Source organism: Oncorhynchus mykiss, chromosome 7, assembly GCF_057628025.1.
Source record: "Oncorhynchus mykiss isolate SJ-2025 chromosome 7, ASM5762802v1, whole genome shotgun sequence".
NCBI classification, from domain to species: Eukaryota; Metazoa; Chordata; class Actinopteri; order Salmoniformes; family Salmonidae; genus Oncorhynchus; species Oncorhynchus mykiss.
The window spans coordinates 72,318,063-72,334,558 of record NC_143028.1 but is presented as its reverse complement, the minus strand read 5'-3'; the positions used below and the strand labels follow the sequence as shown (position 1 = coordinate 72,334,558).

The 16,496-nt window shown below is 41.9% G+C and overlaps 1 protein-coding gene across 2 annotated transcripts in view; it reads left to right on the top strand.

The window, feature by feature from the left end:
• LOC110528541 (alpha-1-syntrophin) overlaps positions 1-16,496 on the top strand; it is a 67,137-nt gene that overhangs the window by 33,709 nt on the left and 16,932 nt on the right. The gene's annotated exons all lie outside the window — the stretch shown is intronic.

Sequence of the window (16,496 nt, the reverse complement as noted above, 5' to 3'; positions counted from 1 at the left end):
AATATTGCAGTTACATATACAGTACCAGTCAAAAGTTTGGACAACTTCTCATTCCAAGGTTTTTCTTTATTTTGACTATTTTCTATATTGTAGAATAATAGTGAAGACATCAAAACTATGAAATAACACATATGGAATCATGTAGTAACCAAAAAAGTGTTCAAATCAAAACTGATTGGCTCAAATGCATTAAGAAGGAATGAAATTCCGCAAATTAACATTTAACAATGCACACCTGTTAATTTAAATGCATTCCAGGAGACTATATCATGAAGCTGGTTGAGAGAATGCCAAGAGTGTGCAAAGGCAAAACATGGCTACTTTGAAGAATCTAAATCAAATCTAAAATATATTTTGGTTACTCCATGATTCCATATGTGTTTCATAGTTTTGATGTCTTCACTAGTATTCAACAATGTAGTAAATAGTAAAAGTAAAGAAAAACCCTTGAATGAGTATGCGTTCTAAAACATTTGACTGGTACTGTACTTGTAAACAATAGAGTACAAAGTGCTAACCCCCCAGCTTTGGAGAACTTAGAAGGTCTATTTCCCTGCGTTTGAGAGGAGCTGGCTACTGTACCTGGAGACTACCAGAAATTACGATAAGCTAATGATATGCTAACTTCAATTATCTCCAAACTGCACACAGAGACATAAAAATGGTATAGGACACCTGTGGTATCAAATGGTATCAATGAGTTCATCTGGTAAGTAGAAAAACGTAATACATCTCAAAATCGTGCAGTATCCCTTTGAGGTAATTATTGCAGGGACAATTATTTCAGCCATGGTCTTTACACTTTTATTTAACTAGGCAAGTCAATTAAGAACAAATTCTTATTTACAATGAAGGCCTAGGAACAGTGGGTTAACTGCCGTGTTCAGGGGCAGAACGACAGACTTGGCAGCTCAGGGATTTGGTCTAGCAACCTTTGGGTTACTGGCCAAATGCTCTAACCACTAGGCTACCTGCAAGCTCAATGCTAGATTCTTAGTGTCCAACAAGCTTTCTCTCCGTAATCTAGCATGGGTAGATTGGTCATCTGAATCAGGGTTAGTTTGGCAGCTGGGATGAAAGAGCAGCGATTACGATAGAGGAAACCAAGTCTAGATTTAACTTCAGCCTGCAGCTTTGATATGTGCTGAGAGGACAGTGTACCGTCTAGCCATACTCCCAAGTACTTGTATGAAGTGACTACGTCATGCTCTAAACCCTCAGAGGTAGTAATCACACCTGTGGGGAGATGGGCATTCTTCTTACCAAACCACATGACCTTTGTTTTGGAGGTGTTCAGAACAAAGTTAAGGGTAGAGAAAGCTTGTTGGACACTAAGAAAGCTTTGTTGTAGAGCGTTTATCACAAAATCCGAGGGGCCAGCTGAGTATAAGACTGTATCATCTGCATGTAAATGGAAAGAGCTTCCTACTGCCTGAGCTATGTTGTTTTTGTAAATTGAGAAGAGTGTGGGGCCTAGGATTGAGCCTTGGGGTACTCCCTTGGTGACAGGCAGTGGCTGAGACAGCAGACTTTCTGACTTTATACACTACACTCTTTGAGAGACAAGATATTGTTTTTGTTGTGTCTTTAGCAAACCAGGCCAAAAACCCCTCAGAGACACCAACACTCCATAGCCGGCCCACAAGAATGGAATGGTCTACCGTATCAAAAGCTTTGGGCAAGCCAATAAAAATAGCAGTACAACATTGCTTAGAAACAAGGGCATTGGTGACATCACTGAGGACCTTTAAGGTTGCAGTGACACATCCATAATCTGAGCAGAAACCAGATTGCATACCAGAGAGAATACTATAGACATATTTTTTGATTAACAGGGCAAAATAGATGTCTCCCACACTACCCCCGGATCACTACTGGCTGTAAGCGAACGAGTGATGCTCCGTTTGGAGCAATACTGGCTGTATCCAAGGCGCAGTCAATCATTTACATAACAACAGAATGCAGCGCAGAACGCGACTGAGGAAAGAAGAGACAACCAACTTACTAGTTACAGCATCAGCGCGCGCTCTGGAAAGGCAGCTTGCCTGAACAATAAGATGTAACGTTAGGTGAGGAGCCTGACCACAGAGACTGGGCTGAGAAGGTGATGAAGCATACTTCATGAGCTGGAGCTGAAAAACTACTGGCTTTGGAAAGTTTGAGGTGAGGGAGAAAGTGTGGTGGAACAAGTATTAGCGTTAAGTATCTTGCTAGCTATATTGAGTTCTCTGTTAGCTAGCCAGAGAAATGTTGAGCGACATTATCCAATTTATCTGATCAAATAATTGAGTTCATGGTGTGAAAATTAGCTTTCTAATAAAGTCAGACAGCTAACATGAGCTAGCTAACGTTACAGCATCAGATGAGCTAAAGTTAGTAACCTAACCAATTCGCTATAGTATTAACTGGTATACAACTCCTTGCCGTTACACGGAACCCAAACCGGCTGCGTGCGTGCGCCATCATGCAACATCGTGCATACATTTATTTTGTCCCCCTACACCAAACGCGATCCCGACACGCAGGTTAAAATATCAAAACAAACTCTGAACCAATGGCATTAATTTGGGGACAGGTCGAAAAGCATTAAACATGTATGGCAATTTAGCTAGTTAGCTTGCACTTGCTAGCTAATTTCTCCTATTTAGCTAGCTTGCTGTTGCTAGCTAATTTGTCCTGGGATTTAAACATTGAGTTGTTATTTTACCTGAAATGCACAAGGTCCTCTACTCCGACAATTAATCCACATATTAAACGACCAACTGAATCGTTTCTCGTCATCTCTCCTCCTTCCATGCCTTTTCATCTTTGGTGATTGGCATCTACACTTTCATAGTATTACCATGACAACCGGCAAAACATTTCGTCTTTCAATCACCCATGTGGGTATAACCAATGAGGAGATGGCACATGGGTACCTGCTTCTATAAACCAATGAGGAGATAGTAGATCCAGGACTTGCAGCGTGATCTGCGTCAGAAATAGGAATGACTTCTATTTTAGACCTTGGCAACACGCGATGTGTCCGGTCTGGTCAGCATGTTGCTCAAGTTATAACGCGTTAGTTGCTTACTGGACCCTGGCAATCTCTGTGTAATGTTAACTAGCTAACGAACTAACCACTATCTGTTAACAAATGTTTTCCTTCTACAGTATGTGGTTAATTTTCAGAATGAGAGAATTAGGTGAAAATGAGGCGTTGCTTGTTAAACAAGTGGATTCAGGGATCAAGTGTAGCTGTTACGCTGGATGCCACTATAGAGGTGAAAGGAACACCATACACTTTCCCTCTTTCTCACTTTTGCTGGCACATTGAAGAAAAGATGTCCACAGGCAGAAAGTGTACAACATAATAATGTGCAGTGTAGCCCGAAGATACTGTTTTTGTTGTGTTGAACTTGACAGTAACACCTGTGTGTGTGGTGTGTGTGTGTGTGTGTTCTACTTTAAGAAGTTTTTTTCCCCAAGTGCAATATTTAGATGAGTGTGATCACAAGTGTTCTATTATAAAGACTGTCAACTGCAATATTAGTGTATTGTTTTTCCTCAAGACTTGAGTGTCATTTGCAGTAAAGTCTAGGCAACAAATAACATTGGATTGTTTTCTTTACATGTTTTATCTGTGAGTTAGGTTTACATGAACCACTTTTTACACACAGAGACTGATCATGTAGATCATATTCTTTGTTGTTTAATTAGTTAAAAACCTGCATTTCCCCCTAGCAGGGACTTTTGGCATGGTTCAGTGCAACAAACCTTTTTGGGCCCTCAGCAGTTTGCATCCCTGCTCGTTACACTACACAAGTACTGTATCTCTCCTGGACCTAGTTTGTCCTGAAAGTAGTGTAGTATAAAGAGGCCCATTGCTGTAGCCATCTCGCCACAGCAACCTGCTATGGGCGCAACAAGAACCACCTCTGGCACCAGGGGTGGTTTACATAGATTGATAGTATTTACATTGTGCCAGGGGTGGTTTACACAGATTGATAGTATTTACATTGTGCCAGGGGTAGTTTACATAGATTGATAGTATTTACATTGTGCCAGGGGTGGTTTACACAGATTTGATAGTATTTACATTGTGCCAGGGGTAGTTTACATAGATTGATAGTATTTACATTGTGCCAGGGGTGGTTTACACAGATTGATAGTATTTACATTGTGCCAGGGGTAGTTTACATAGATTGATAGTATTTACATTGTGCCAGGGGTGGTTTACACAGATTGATAGTATTTACATTGTGCCAGGGGTAGTTTACATAGATTGATAGTATTTACATTGTGCCAGGGGTAGTTTACATAGATTGATAGTATTTACATTGTGCCAGGGGTAGTTTACATAGATTGATAGTATTTACATTGTGCCAGGGGTAGTTTACATAGATTGATAGTATTTACATTGTGCCAGGGGTAGTTTACACAGATTGATAGTATTTACATTGTGCCAGGGGTAGTTTACATAGATTGATAGTATTTACATTGTGCCAGGGGTAGTTTACATAGATTGATAGTATTTACATTGTGCCAGGGGTAGTTTACATAGATTGATAGTATTTACATTGTGCCAGGGGTAGTTTACATAGATTGATAGTATTTACATTGTGCCAGGGGTAGTTTACATAGATTGATAGTATTTACATTGTGCCAGGGGTAGTTTACATAGATTGATAGTATTTACATTGTGCCAGGGGTAGTTTACATAGATTGATAGTATTTACATTGTGCCAGGGGTAGTTTACATAGATTGATAGTATTTACATTGTGCCAGGGGTAGTTTACATAGATTGATAGTATTTACATTGTGCCAGGGGTAGTTTACATAGATTGATAGTATTTACATTGTGCCAGGGGTAGTTTACATAGATTGATAGTATTTACAATGTGTCAGGGGTAGTTTACTTAGATTGATAGTATTTACATTGTGCCAGGGGTAGTTTACATAGATTGATAGTATTTACAATGTGCCAGGGGTAGTTTACATAGATTGATAGTATTTACATTGTGCCAGGGGTAGTTTACATAGATTGATAGTATTTACATTGTGCCAGAGGTAGTTTACATAGATTGATAGTATTTACATTGTGCCAGGGGTAGTTTACATAGATTGATAGTATTTACATTGTGCCAGAGGTAGTTTACATAGATTGATAGTATTTACATTGTGCCAGAGGTAGTTTACATAGATTGATAGTATTTACATTGTGCCAGAGGTAGTTTACATAGATTGATAGTATTTACATTGTGCCAGGGGTAGTTTACATAGATTGATAGTATTTACATTGTGCCAGGGGTAGTTTACATAGATTGATAGTATTTACATTGTGCCAGGGGTAGTTTACATAGATTGATAGTATTTACATTGTGCCAGGGGTAGTTTACATAGATTGATAGTATTTACATTGTGCCAGAGGTAGTTTACATAGATTGATAGTATTTACATTGTGCCAGAGGTAGTTTACATAGATTGATAGTATTTACATTGTGCCAGGGGTAGTTTACATAGATTGATAGTATTTACATTGTGCCAGGGGTAGTTTACATAGATTGATAGTATTTACATTGTGCCAGGGGTAGTTTACACAGATTGATAGTATTTACATTGTGCCAGGGGTAGTTTACATAGATTGATAGTATTTACATTGTGCCAGAGGTAGTTTACATAGATTGATAGTATTTACATTGTGCCAGGGGTAGTTTACATAGATTGATAGTATTTACATTGTGCCAGGGGTAGTTTACATAGATTGATAGTATTTACATTGTGCCAGGGGTAGTTTACATAGATTGATAGTATTTACATTGTGCCAGGGGTAGTTTACATAGATTGATAGTATTTACATTGTGCCAGAGGTAGTTTACATAGATTGATAGTATTTACATTGTGCCAGAGGTAGTTTACATAGATTGATAGTATTTACATTGTGCCAGGGGTAGTTTACATAGATTGATAGTATTTACATTGTGCCAGGGGTAGTTTACATAGATTGATAGTATTTACATTGTGCCAGGGGTAGTTTACATAGATTGATAGTATTTACATTGTGCCAGAGGTAGTTTACATAGATTGATAGTATTTACATTGTGCCAGGGGTAGTTTACACAGATTGATAGTATTTACATTGCCTTTCACATCACCTTTGACTGCAAAGAGCAGTGTCTAGTTCTGAATAACAAAATAGAGTTAAATTAACAATTTAATTCCTTTGCCGGGAAGTTACACCTTGCAATGGCCACTTGCAATAGGCAAATATTGATATGGTTATCTGAGGTAATAAAAAAGAAAGAGTAATAACTAACTGCTACAATGGAAAGTGGAAGATTAAGTGGAACCTGGTCGAGTTCTTCATTTTCTCCTCTGCTGCTGAATTCACTTTCTCTACTTTGGTGAAAATGTATATAATTACCACTTGACATTTTATGCAAAGCAATCAAGTTTTTAAGTTATGTCGTATATCTGAATTAGTTATGAAGAATGATTTACTCCCTGTTCGCATCCCAAATGGCACCCTATTCCCTACTATCTACCCCTATGAGTCCTGGTCAAAAGTAGTGCACTACATAAGGAATCGGATGCCATTTAGGACCAAGCCTCTTGCCCATGATTGTAATGAGATGGACTGTGTGGATGATTGTAATGAGATGTACTGTGTGGATGATTGTAGTGAGATGTACTGTGTGGATGATTGTAGTGAGATGGACTGTGTGGATGATTGTAGTGAGATGGACTGCGTGGATGATTGTAGTGAGATGGACTGTGTGGATGATTGTAGTGAGATGGACTGTGTGGATGATTGTAATGAGATGGACTGTGTGGATGATTGTAGTGAGATGGACTGTGTGGATGATTGTAGTGAGATGACTGTGTGGATGATTGTAATGAGATGGACTGTGTGGATGATTGTAATGAGATGGACTGTGTGGATGATTGTAATGAGATGGACTGTGTGGATGATTGTAATGAGATGGACTGTGTGGATGATTGTAGTGAGATGGACTGTGTGGATGATTGTAATGAGATGGACTGTGTGGATGATTGTAATGAGATGGACTGTGTGGATGATTGTAATGAGATGGACTGTGTGGATGATTGTAATGAGATGGACTGTGTGGATGATTGTAATGAGATGAACTGTGTGGATGATTGTAGTGAGATGGACTGTGTGGATGATTGTAATGAGATGGACTGTGTGGATGATTGTAATGAGATGGACTGTGTGGATGATTGTAGTGAGATGGACTGTGTGGATGATTGTAATGAGATGGACTGTGTGGATGATTGTAGTGAGATGGACTGTGTGGATGTTTGTAGTGAGATGACTGTGTGGATGATTGTAATGAGATGGACTGTGTGGATGATTGTAATGAGATGGACTGTGTGGATGATTGTAATGAGATGGACTGTGTGGATGATTGTAATGAGATGGACTGTGTGGATGATTGTAGTGAGATGGACTGTGTGGATGATTGTAATGAGATGGACTGTGTGGATGATTGTAATGAGATGGACTGTGTGGATGATTGTAATGAGATGGACTGTGTGGATGATTGTAATGAGATGGACTGTGTGGATGATTGTAATGAGATGGACTGTGTGGATGATTGTAGTGAGATGGACTGTGTGGATGATTGTAATGAGATGGACTGTGTGGATGATTGTAATGAGATGGACTGTGTGGATGATTGTAATGAGATGGACTGTGTGGATGATTGTAGTGAGATGGACTGTGTGGATGATTGTAATGAGATGGACTGTGTGGATGATTGTAATGAGATGGACTGTGTAGATGATTGTAATGAGATGGACTGTGTGGATGATTGTAGTGAGATGGACTGTGTGGATGATTGTAGTGAGATGGACTGTGTAGATGATTGTAATGAGATGGACTGTGTGGATGATTGTAGTGAGATGGACTGTGTGGATGATTGTAATGAGATGGACTGTGTGGATGATTGTAGTGAGATGGACTGTGTGGATGATTGTAGTGAGATGACTGTGTGGATGATTGTAATGAGATGGACTGTGTGGATGATTGTAGTGAGATGGACTGTGTGGATGATTATAATGAGATGGACTGTGTGGATGATTGTAGTGAGATGGACTGTGTAGATGATTGTAATGAGATGGACTGTGTGGATGATTGTAGTGAGATGGACTGTGTGGATGATTGTAATGAGATGGACTGTGTGGATGATTGTAGTGAGATGGACTGTGTGGATGATTGTAGTGAGATGACTGTGTGGATGGTTGTAATGAGATGGACTGTGTGGATGATTGTAATGAGATGGACTGTGTGGATGATTGTAATGAGATGGACTGTGTAGATGATTGTAATGAGATGGACTGTGTGGATGATTGTAGTGAGATGGACTGTGTGGATGATTGTAATGAGATGGACTGTGTGGATGATTGTAGTGAGATGGACTGTGTGGATGATTGTAGTGAGATGACTGTGTGGATGATTGTAATGAGATGGACTGTGTGGATGATTGTAATGAGATGGACTGTGTGGATGATTGTAATGAGATGGACTGTGTGGATGATTGTAATGAGATGGACTGTGTGGATGATTGTAGTGAGATGGACTGTGTGGATGATTGTAATGAGATGGACTGTGTGGATGATTGTAATGAGATGGACTGTGTGGATGATTGTAATGAGATGGACTGTGTGGATGATTGTAATGAGATGGACTGTGTGGATGATTGTAGTGAGATGGACTGTGTGGATGATTGTAATGAGATGGACTGTGTGGATGATTGTAATGAGATGGACTGTGTGGATGATTGTAATGAGATGGACTGTGTGGATGATTGTAGTGAGATGGACTGTGTGGATGATTGTAATGAGATGGACTGTGTGGATGATTGTAATGAGATGGACTGTGTAGATGATTGTAATGAGATGGACTGTGTGGATGATTGTAGTGAGATGGACTGTGTGGATGATTGTAGTGATATGGACTGTGTGGATGATTGTAATGAGATGGACTGTGTAGATGATTGTAATGAGATGGACTGTGTGGATGATTGTAGTGAGATGGACTGTGTGGGTGATTGTAGTGAGATGGACTGTGTGGATGATTGTAATGAGATGGACTGTGTGGATGATTGTAGTGAGATGGACTGTGTGGATGATTGTAGTGAGATGGACTGTGTGGATGATTGTAATGAGATGGACTGTGTGGATGATTGTAGTGAGATGGACTGTGTGGATGATTGTAGTGAGATGGACTGTGTGGATGATTGTAGTGAGATGGACTGTGTGGATGATTGTAATGAGATGGACTGTGTGGATGATTGTAATGAGATGGACTGTGTGGATGATTGTAATGAGATGGACTGTGTGGATGATTGGCCTATCCCTCTTCGATCTAAATCGTGTCCGGCGGTGGGAATACCTAACTTCCTTTCCCATTCTAGCCAAGTGAGTCAGTCCACATAGTCTGACCCACATTACAGGCCTGCCTCTTATCAGTCTTACCCCATTAAGTTCAGGAATACACACTCACTCCACATCACATGTGGCTTTGACTTCATTGCACATGTTAAAAAGGAGAATAAATACTCTATTGCTGGAACAACGGAAGTCTGTGTGAAAATAACCCAACATTGTGTCTTGACTTCAACTATGACACATTGTTTACACACACATAACCACATAGAAAATAGAACAAATGCTAGTAGCGCTGTGTGTCTGGTATAGTACTGTGTGTCTGGTATAGTACTGTGTGTCTGGTATAGTACTGTGTGTCTGGTATAGTACTGTGTGTCTGGTATAGTACTGTGTGTCTGGTATAGTGCTGTGTGTCTGGTGTAGCGCTGTGTGTCTGGTATAGTGCTGTGTGTCTGGTATAGTACTGTGTGTCTGGTATAGTGCTGTGTGTCTGGTATAGTGCTGTGTGTCTGGTGTAGCGCTGTGTGTCTGGTGTAGCGCTGTGTGTCTGGTGTAGCGCTGCGTGTCTGGTGTAGCGCTGCGTGTCTGGTGTAGAGCTGCGTGTCTGGTGTAGAGCTGCGTGTCTGGTGTAGAGCTGCGTGTCTGGTGTAGAGCTGCGTGTCTGGTGTAGAGCTGCGTGTCTGGTGTAGAGCTGCGTGTCTGGTGTAGAGCTGTGTGTCTGGTGTAGAGCTGTGTGTCTGGTGTAGAGCTGTGTGTCTGGTGTAGAGCTGTGTGTCTGGTGTAGAGCTGCGTGTCTGGTGTAGAGCTGCGTGTCTGGTGTAGAGCTGCGTGTCTGGTGTAGAGCTGCGTGTCTGGTGTAGAGCTGCGTGTCTGGTGTAGCGTTGCGTGTCTGGTGTAGAGCTGCGTGTCTGGTGTAGCGCTGCGTGTCTGGTGTAGAGCTGCGTGTCTGGTGTAGAGCTGCGTGTCTGGTGTAGAGCTGCGTGTCTGGTGTAGAGCTGCGTGTCTGGTGTAGAGCTGCGTGTCTGGTGTAGAGCTGTGTGTCTGGTGTAGAGCTGTGTGTCTGGTGTAGAGCTGTGTGTCTGGTGTAGAGCTGCGTGTCTGGTGTAGAGCTGCGTGTCTGGTGTAGAGCTGCGTGTCTGGTGTAGCGTTGCGTGTCTGGTGTAGAGCTGCGTGTCTGGTGTAGCGCTGCGTGTCTGGTGTAGAGCTGCGTGTCTGGTGTAGAGCTGCGTGTCTGGTGTAGAGCTGCGTGTCTGGTGTAGAGCTGCGTGTCTGGTGTAGAGCTGCGTGTCTGGTGTAGAGCTGTGTGTCTGGTGTAGAGCTGTGTGTCTGGTGTAGAGCTGTGTGTCTGGTGTAGAGCTGTGTGTCTGGTGTAGAGCCGTGTGTCTGGTATTGTGCCGTGTGTCTGGTATAGAGCCGTGTGTCTGGTATAGTGCTGTGTGTCTGGTATAGTACTGTGTGTCTGGTATAGTACTGTGTGTCTGGTATAGTACTGTGTGTCTGGTATAGTACTGTGTGTCTGGTATAGTATTGTGTGTCTGGTATAGTACTGTCTCTGGTATATTCCTGGGCTGTATTAGGGAGTAGGGACTGTATTATGTTTTGTCTGCCAGGAACATTTTGCGAGGGAGGTAAAGGGACATTCCAGTGGCTACTGGGGCATACAGCATGCTTCAAATGTCCCAATGTAGCTAATGAAATGGAATTCCAGTCGCTCCCACGGCAACAAGGAAGCAGGGGGGCTCGACCACAGAGGATTTTTGTCTTTGACTTGGCAACGGAGAGTTGTGTTTGCCAAATTAGGACGTGAAACTAATGACCACCACTGTGCTGACTGACGATACCAGTCTTCACCCCCCAGTTGCCAGTGGACACACATCGTGCCATGGTTTACCCCTATAGTTTCTCCCCCTTTGAGAATAGCATCTTCCCCATTAATAACGCCAAAGGGGGATTTGGAAGATGTGGGTTCGTTTACCCCATCTTTTTCAGTTTTTCTGAAATTTAAGTGGCGACTGCTGGGCTGTGTTTTTTAGCCCATTAGGTGATTTAGCGTGCCTTTTAAAAAGCGCCTCCTGTTAAGTGAACCGTGTTGAACTGAATTGGGGAGGAAATACATGGTCTAGATTTAGGGGTAAAATGTGAAGAGTCCCGAAGAAAAGCTTAGCGGGGGATTCTGCAATTGGAGCAAAGAAACTACACACACACACACACACACACACACACACACACACACACACACACACACACACACACACACACACACACACACACACACACACACAAAACTACTTGTTTGGCCTGCCAGATAAACTAAAGTAATAACAGTACAGTCTCAGCTAATTTTAACCCTGCTATTTATGTGCCCGCAACTGGTATTCATGGAAACTTTTCGATTCTGTTAAACATCTTTTGCCTCTGGTTGAATCGAGCTTAGTCATATGTTCCACCCCGGGATGCTTTCACTCTCTACAGCGCCAAGCTATTCAGCAATGGCCTCCTCCCTTCCCTTTCCATTTGTTCTGCTCGGTTTAAATTATATATTTGCCATTAGTGATGTATGGAAATTGAAAATACCTCATATTATTAATCTAGAAAATGCTCCTAGTTTTTTGGGATATCATCTAAACTTATGTAACTCTACATAGCGTTTCATTTATCATCCAAGTCCATTCACTCAGTACCCACAATGCACCTAGGGGTTATACTGTATATAATAGGGCCTTGACAATACCAGTATCGCAATACTCATTAGTATCGTGGCAAGGAAACAAAACACAAAGCGGATTTAACTCTAAGAAAACAGCTCTAATGTTGGAAATGAGCGTCAAGATGTTGTCATCGAGACACATGTATTAATTCTCCAGGCTATAGCACACAATATTTACGTACAGTAGGTTTTTGAAGGTTTTTAAGTCTGCTTCATGTTTTCCCATTTGAAGGCCCTCGGATCAATTTTCAACTCAGTTCGGGTCTCAACTTACTGCTGCAAGCTAGAATAGTAGAATAAAAAATGTGCAATCTCAAAATGTGGTAGTGCATCAGCAGTTTTCTCTGGTCCTGTCAGTCACTGATAGTCACTCAATTAGCCATGTCAGCTAAAATGTGTCTTGGCTGTCAAGAGGGGGGTTGCAATTTATTTTTGCTCCCAATGTGGTGGGGAGTACGCAGACCCCTCATGATGAGGTCAGATCTTTTCTGTGGCCCCCACCCCCATCCAAGTTACCCATCCTTGGACTAGGGGGTCTATTTTGGGGGACAGAGGAAGCCCCTGTTGTCCCATGAGAGTACAACTTCACCCCCCCCCCCTCCCCCCACAGTGATACCCGGGTGGTGCTACTCTGGTCTTTCTGTAGCGTCCTCTGGTCTAAACCAGAATGGAGCTCCTCTGGTCTTTCTGTAGCGTCCTCTGGTCTAAACCAGAATGGAGCTCCTCTGGTCTTTCCGTAGCGTCCTCTGGTCTAAACCAGAATGGAGCTCCTCTGGTTCCTCCGTAACATCCTCTGGTCTAAACCAGAATGGAGCTCCTCTGGTTCCTCCGTAACATCCTCTGGTCTAAACCAGAATCTAAACCTGAGTCCAAAAGGCTCCTTAACAGCTTCTACCACCAAGCCATGCTGAACAATTAATTAAATGCCACCCCCACCTTTGATTTTGTTTTTACACTGTTACTACTCGCTGTTTATTATCTATCTGTTCTTTCGCTTGCAAGCCTCCCCCTTTTTCCTCCAAACATAACGATGGTCACTATGGCCAAACAGTAGAGGTCAACCGATTTTATGATTTTTCAACGCCGATACCGATTATTGGAGGACAAAAAAAAGTCCGCTACCGATTAATCGGCCCATTTTTAAAATGTATTTGTAATAATGACAACTACCACAATACTGAACGAACACTTATTTTAACTTAATATCAATAAAATCAATTTAGCCTCAAATAAATAATGAAACATGTTCAATTTGGTTTAAATAATGCAAAAACAAAGTTTTGGAGAAGAAAGTAAAAGTGCAATATGTGCCATGTAAGAAAGCTAACGTTAAAGTTCTTTGCTCAGAACATATGAAAGTTTGTGGTTCCTTTTAACATGACTCTTCAAAATCCCCGGTAAGAAGTTTTAAGTTGTAGTTATTATAGGAATTATAGGACTATTTATCTCTATACCATTTGTATTTCATTAACTTTTGACTATTGGATGTTCTTATAGGCACTTTAGTATTGCCAGTGTAACAGTAAAGCTTCCGTCCCTCTCCTCGCTCCTACCTGGGCTCGAACTAGGAACAAAACAACAACAGCCACCCTCAAAGCAGCAGAGCAAGGGGAAAAACTATGCAGAGCAAGGGGAACAACTTCTCCAAGTCTCAGAGCGAGTGACATTTGAAACGCTATTAGCGCGCACCCCGCTAACTAGCTAGGCATTTCACATCACATCGTTACACCAGCCTAATCTAGGCTTGAAGTCATAAATAGCAGAGCTGCTGGCAAAACGCACCAAAGTGCTGTTTGAATGAATGCTAATGAGCCTGCTGGTGCCTAACATCGCTCAGTCAGACTGCTCTATCAAATCATAGACTTAATTATAACATAATAACACACAGAAATGCGAGCCTTAGGTCATTAATATGGTCGAATCCGGAAACAAGACGTTCATTCGTTCAGTGAAATACGGAACCGTTCCATATTTTATCTAATGGGTGGCATCCATCAGTCTAAATATTCCTGTTACATTGCACAACCTTCAATGTTATGTCATAATTACGTAAAATTCTGGCAAATTAGTTCGCAATGAGCCAGGCAGCTCAAACTGTTGCATATACCCTGACTCTGCGTGCAATGAACGCAAGAGAAGTGACACAATTTCACCTGGTTAATATTGCCTGCTAACCTGGATTTCTTTTAGCTAAATATGCAGGTTTAAAAATATATACTTCTGTGTATTGATTTCAAGAAAGGCATTGGTGTTTATGGTTAGGTACACGTTGGAGCAACGACAGTCCTTTTTTGCGAATGGGCACTGCATCGATTATATGCAACGCAGGACACTCTAGATAAACTAGTAATATCATCAACCATGTGTAGTTAGTTATAACTAGTGATTATGATTGATTAAGTTTAATGCTAGCTAGCAACTTACCTTGGCCTCTTACTGCATTTGCGTAACAGGCGGTCTCCCCGTGAGGCAGGTGGTTAGAGCTTTGGACTAGTTAACCGTAAGGTTGCAAGATTGAATCTGTCGTTCTGCCCCTGAACAAGGCAGTTAACCCACTGTTCCTAGGCCGTCATTGAAAATAAGAATGTGTTGTTAACTGACTTGCCTCGTTAAATAAAGATTCAATAAAGGTTTACGATTGTTATGAAAACTTGAAATCAGCCCTAATTAATCGGCCATTCCGATATATCGATCGACCTCTACCAAATAATTCTATTTTTGTTTCATCAGACCAGAGGACATTTCTCCAAAAAGTATGATCTTTGTCCCCATTTGCAGTTGCAAACTGTAGTCTGTTTTTTTTATGGCTGTTTTTCCTCCAGCATCTTCACAAGGTCCTTTGCTGTTGTTCTGGGATTGATTTGCATACTTTTCACACCAAAGTACATTCATCTCTAGGAGACAGAACGCGTCTCCTTCCTGAGTGGGATGACGGCTGCGTGGTCCCATGGTGTTCATACCTGTGTACTATTGTTTGTACAGATGAACGTGGTACCTTCAGGCATTTGGAAATTGCTCCCAAGGATGAACCAGACTTGTGGAGGTCTCCAATTATTTTTGTGAGGTCTTGGCGGATTTCTTTTGATTTCCCCATGATGTCAAGCAAATTAAGTTTGAAGGTAGGCCCTGAACTACATCCACAGGTACACCTCCAATTGTCTCAAATGATGTCAATTAGCTTATCAGAAGCTTCTAAAGCCATGACATAATTTTCTGGAATTTTGCAAGCTGTTTAAAGGCACAGTCAACTTAGTTTATGTAAACTTCTGACCCACTGCAATTGTGATACAGTGATTTATAAGTTAAATAATCTGTCATTAAACAATTGTTGGAAAAATTGATTGAAAAACAAGTTTTAATGACTCCAACCTAAGTGTATGTAAACTTCCGACTTCAACTGTAGAAGCAAAGTATCCAGGAGTCACTGAGGTTTGAAACAGTGGAGGGCTATCAGGTGCTTGTGTGTGTGTGTGTGTGTGCGTGTGCGTGTGTGTATGTGCGTATGTGTAGGTCAGAGTTTGTTGTGTGAAAGTGTTGCCCAGTCAACCATGTTTGTGGGCTTTTGCAAGTGTGAGGGGTGTTAAACCAGCGTGTTTGAGACCACAGAGACAGCAGCCGGGTCGTGCAAGATCCACTGTGAAGTAGGACATCGGGCGATGACTTGACAAACAGCCACTAGGGGCAACGGTGAGCGCTATTACCATCCAGTAGGCTTGGTTTTACTAGGAGTCTCCGGCTCCGAGAGTCACGTGTTTTAACCCTATACCAAATCTTAATGGACAAACGTGAGTGAGTGAGTGAGTGAGTGAGTGAGAATAATGCTGACTGGGGTCTGGGTGAGAGACTGACTCACTGATTGAATGACTGACTCACTGACTGACACACTGACTGACTCACTGACTGACACACTGACTCACTGGCTGACGCTGAGTCACTGACTGACTGAATCACTGACTGACTGAATCACTGACTGACTGAATCACTGACTGACTGAATCACTGACTGACTGACTCGCTGACTGACTCACTGACTCATCAACACTGGCTGACTGACTGACTCACTGACACTGACTGACTCATTGACGCTGACTTACTCACTGACGCTGACTGACACTGACTGACTCACTGACGCTGACTGACTCACTTTCACTGACTCACTTTCACTGACTCACTGACTGACTCACTGACACTGACTGACTCACTGACGCTGACTGACTCGCTGACTGACTCACTGACTGACTCACTGACACTGACTGACTTGCTGACTGACCGACCGGGGCAGGGATGGGCAACTGACGGCCCGCAGCCTCCCTTTTGAAAGCCATCAGATCAATTTGTATATATTTTTTTCAACTCAGTCGGGGTCTCAAATTACTATTGAATAGAAGAATACACA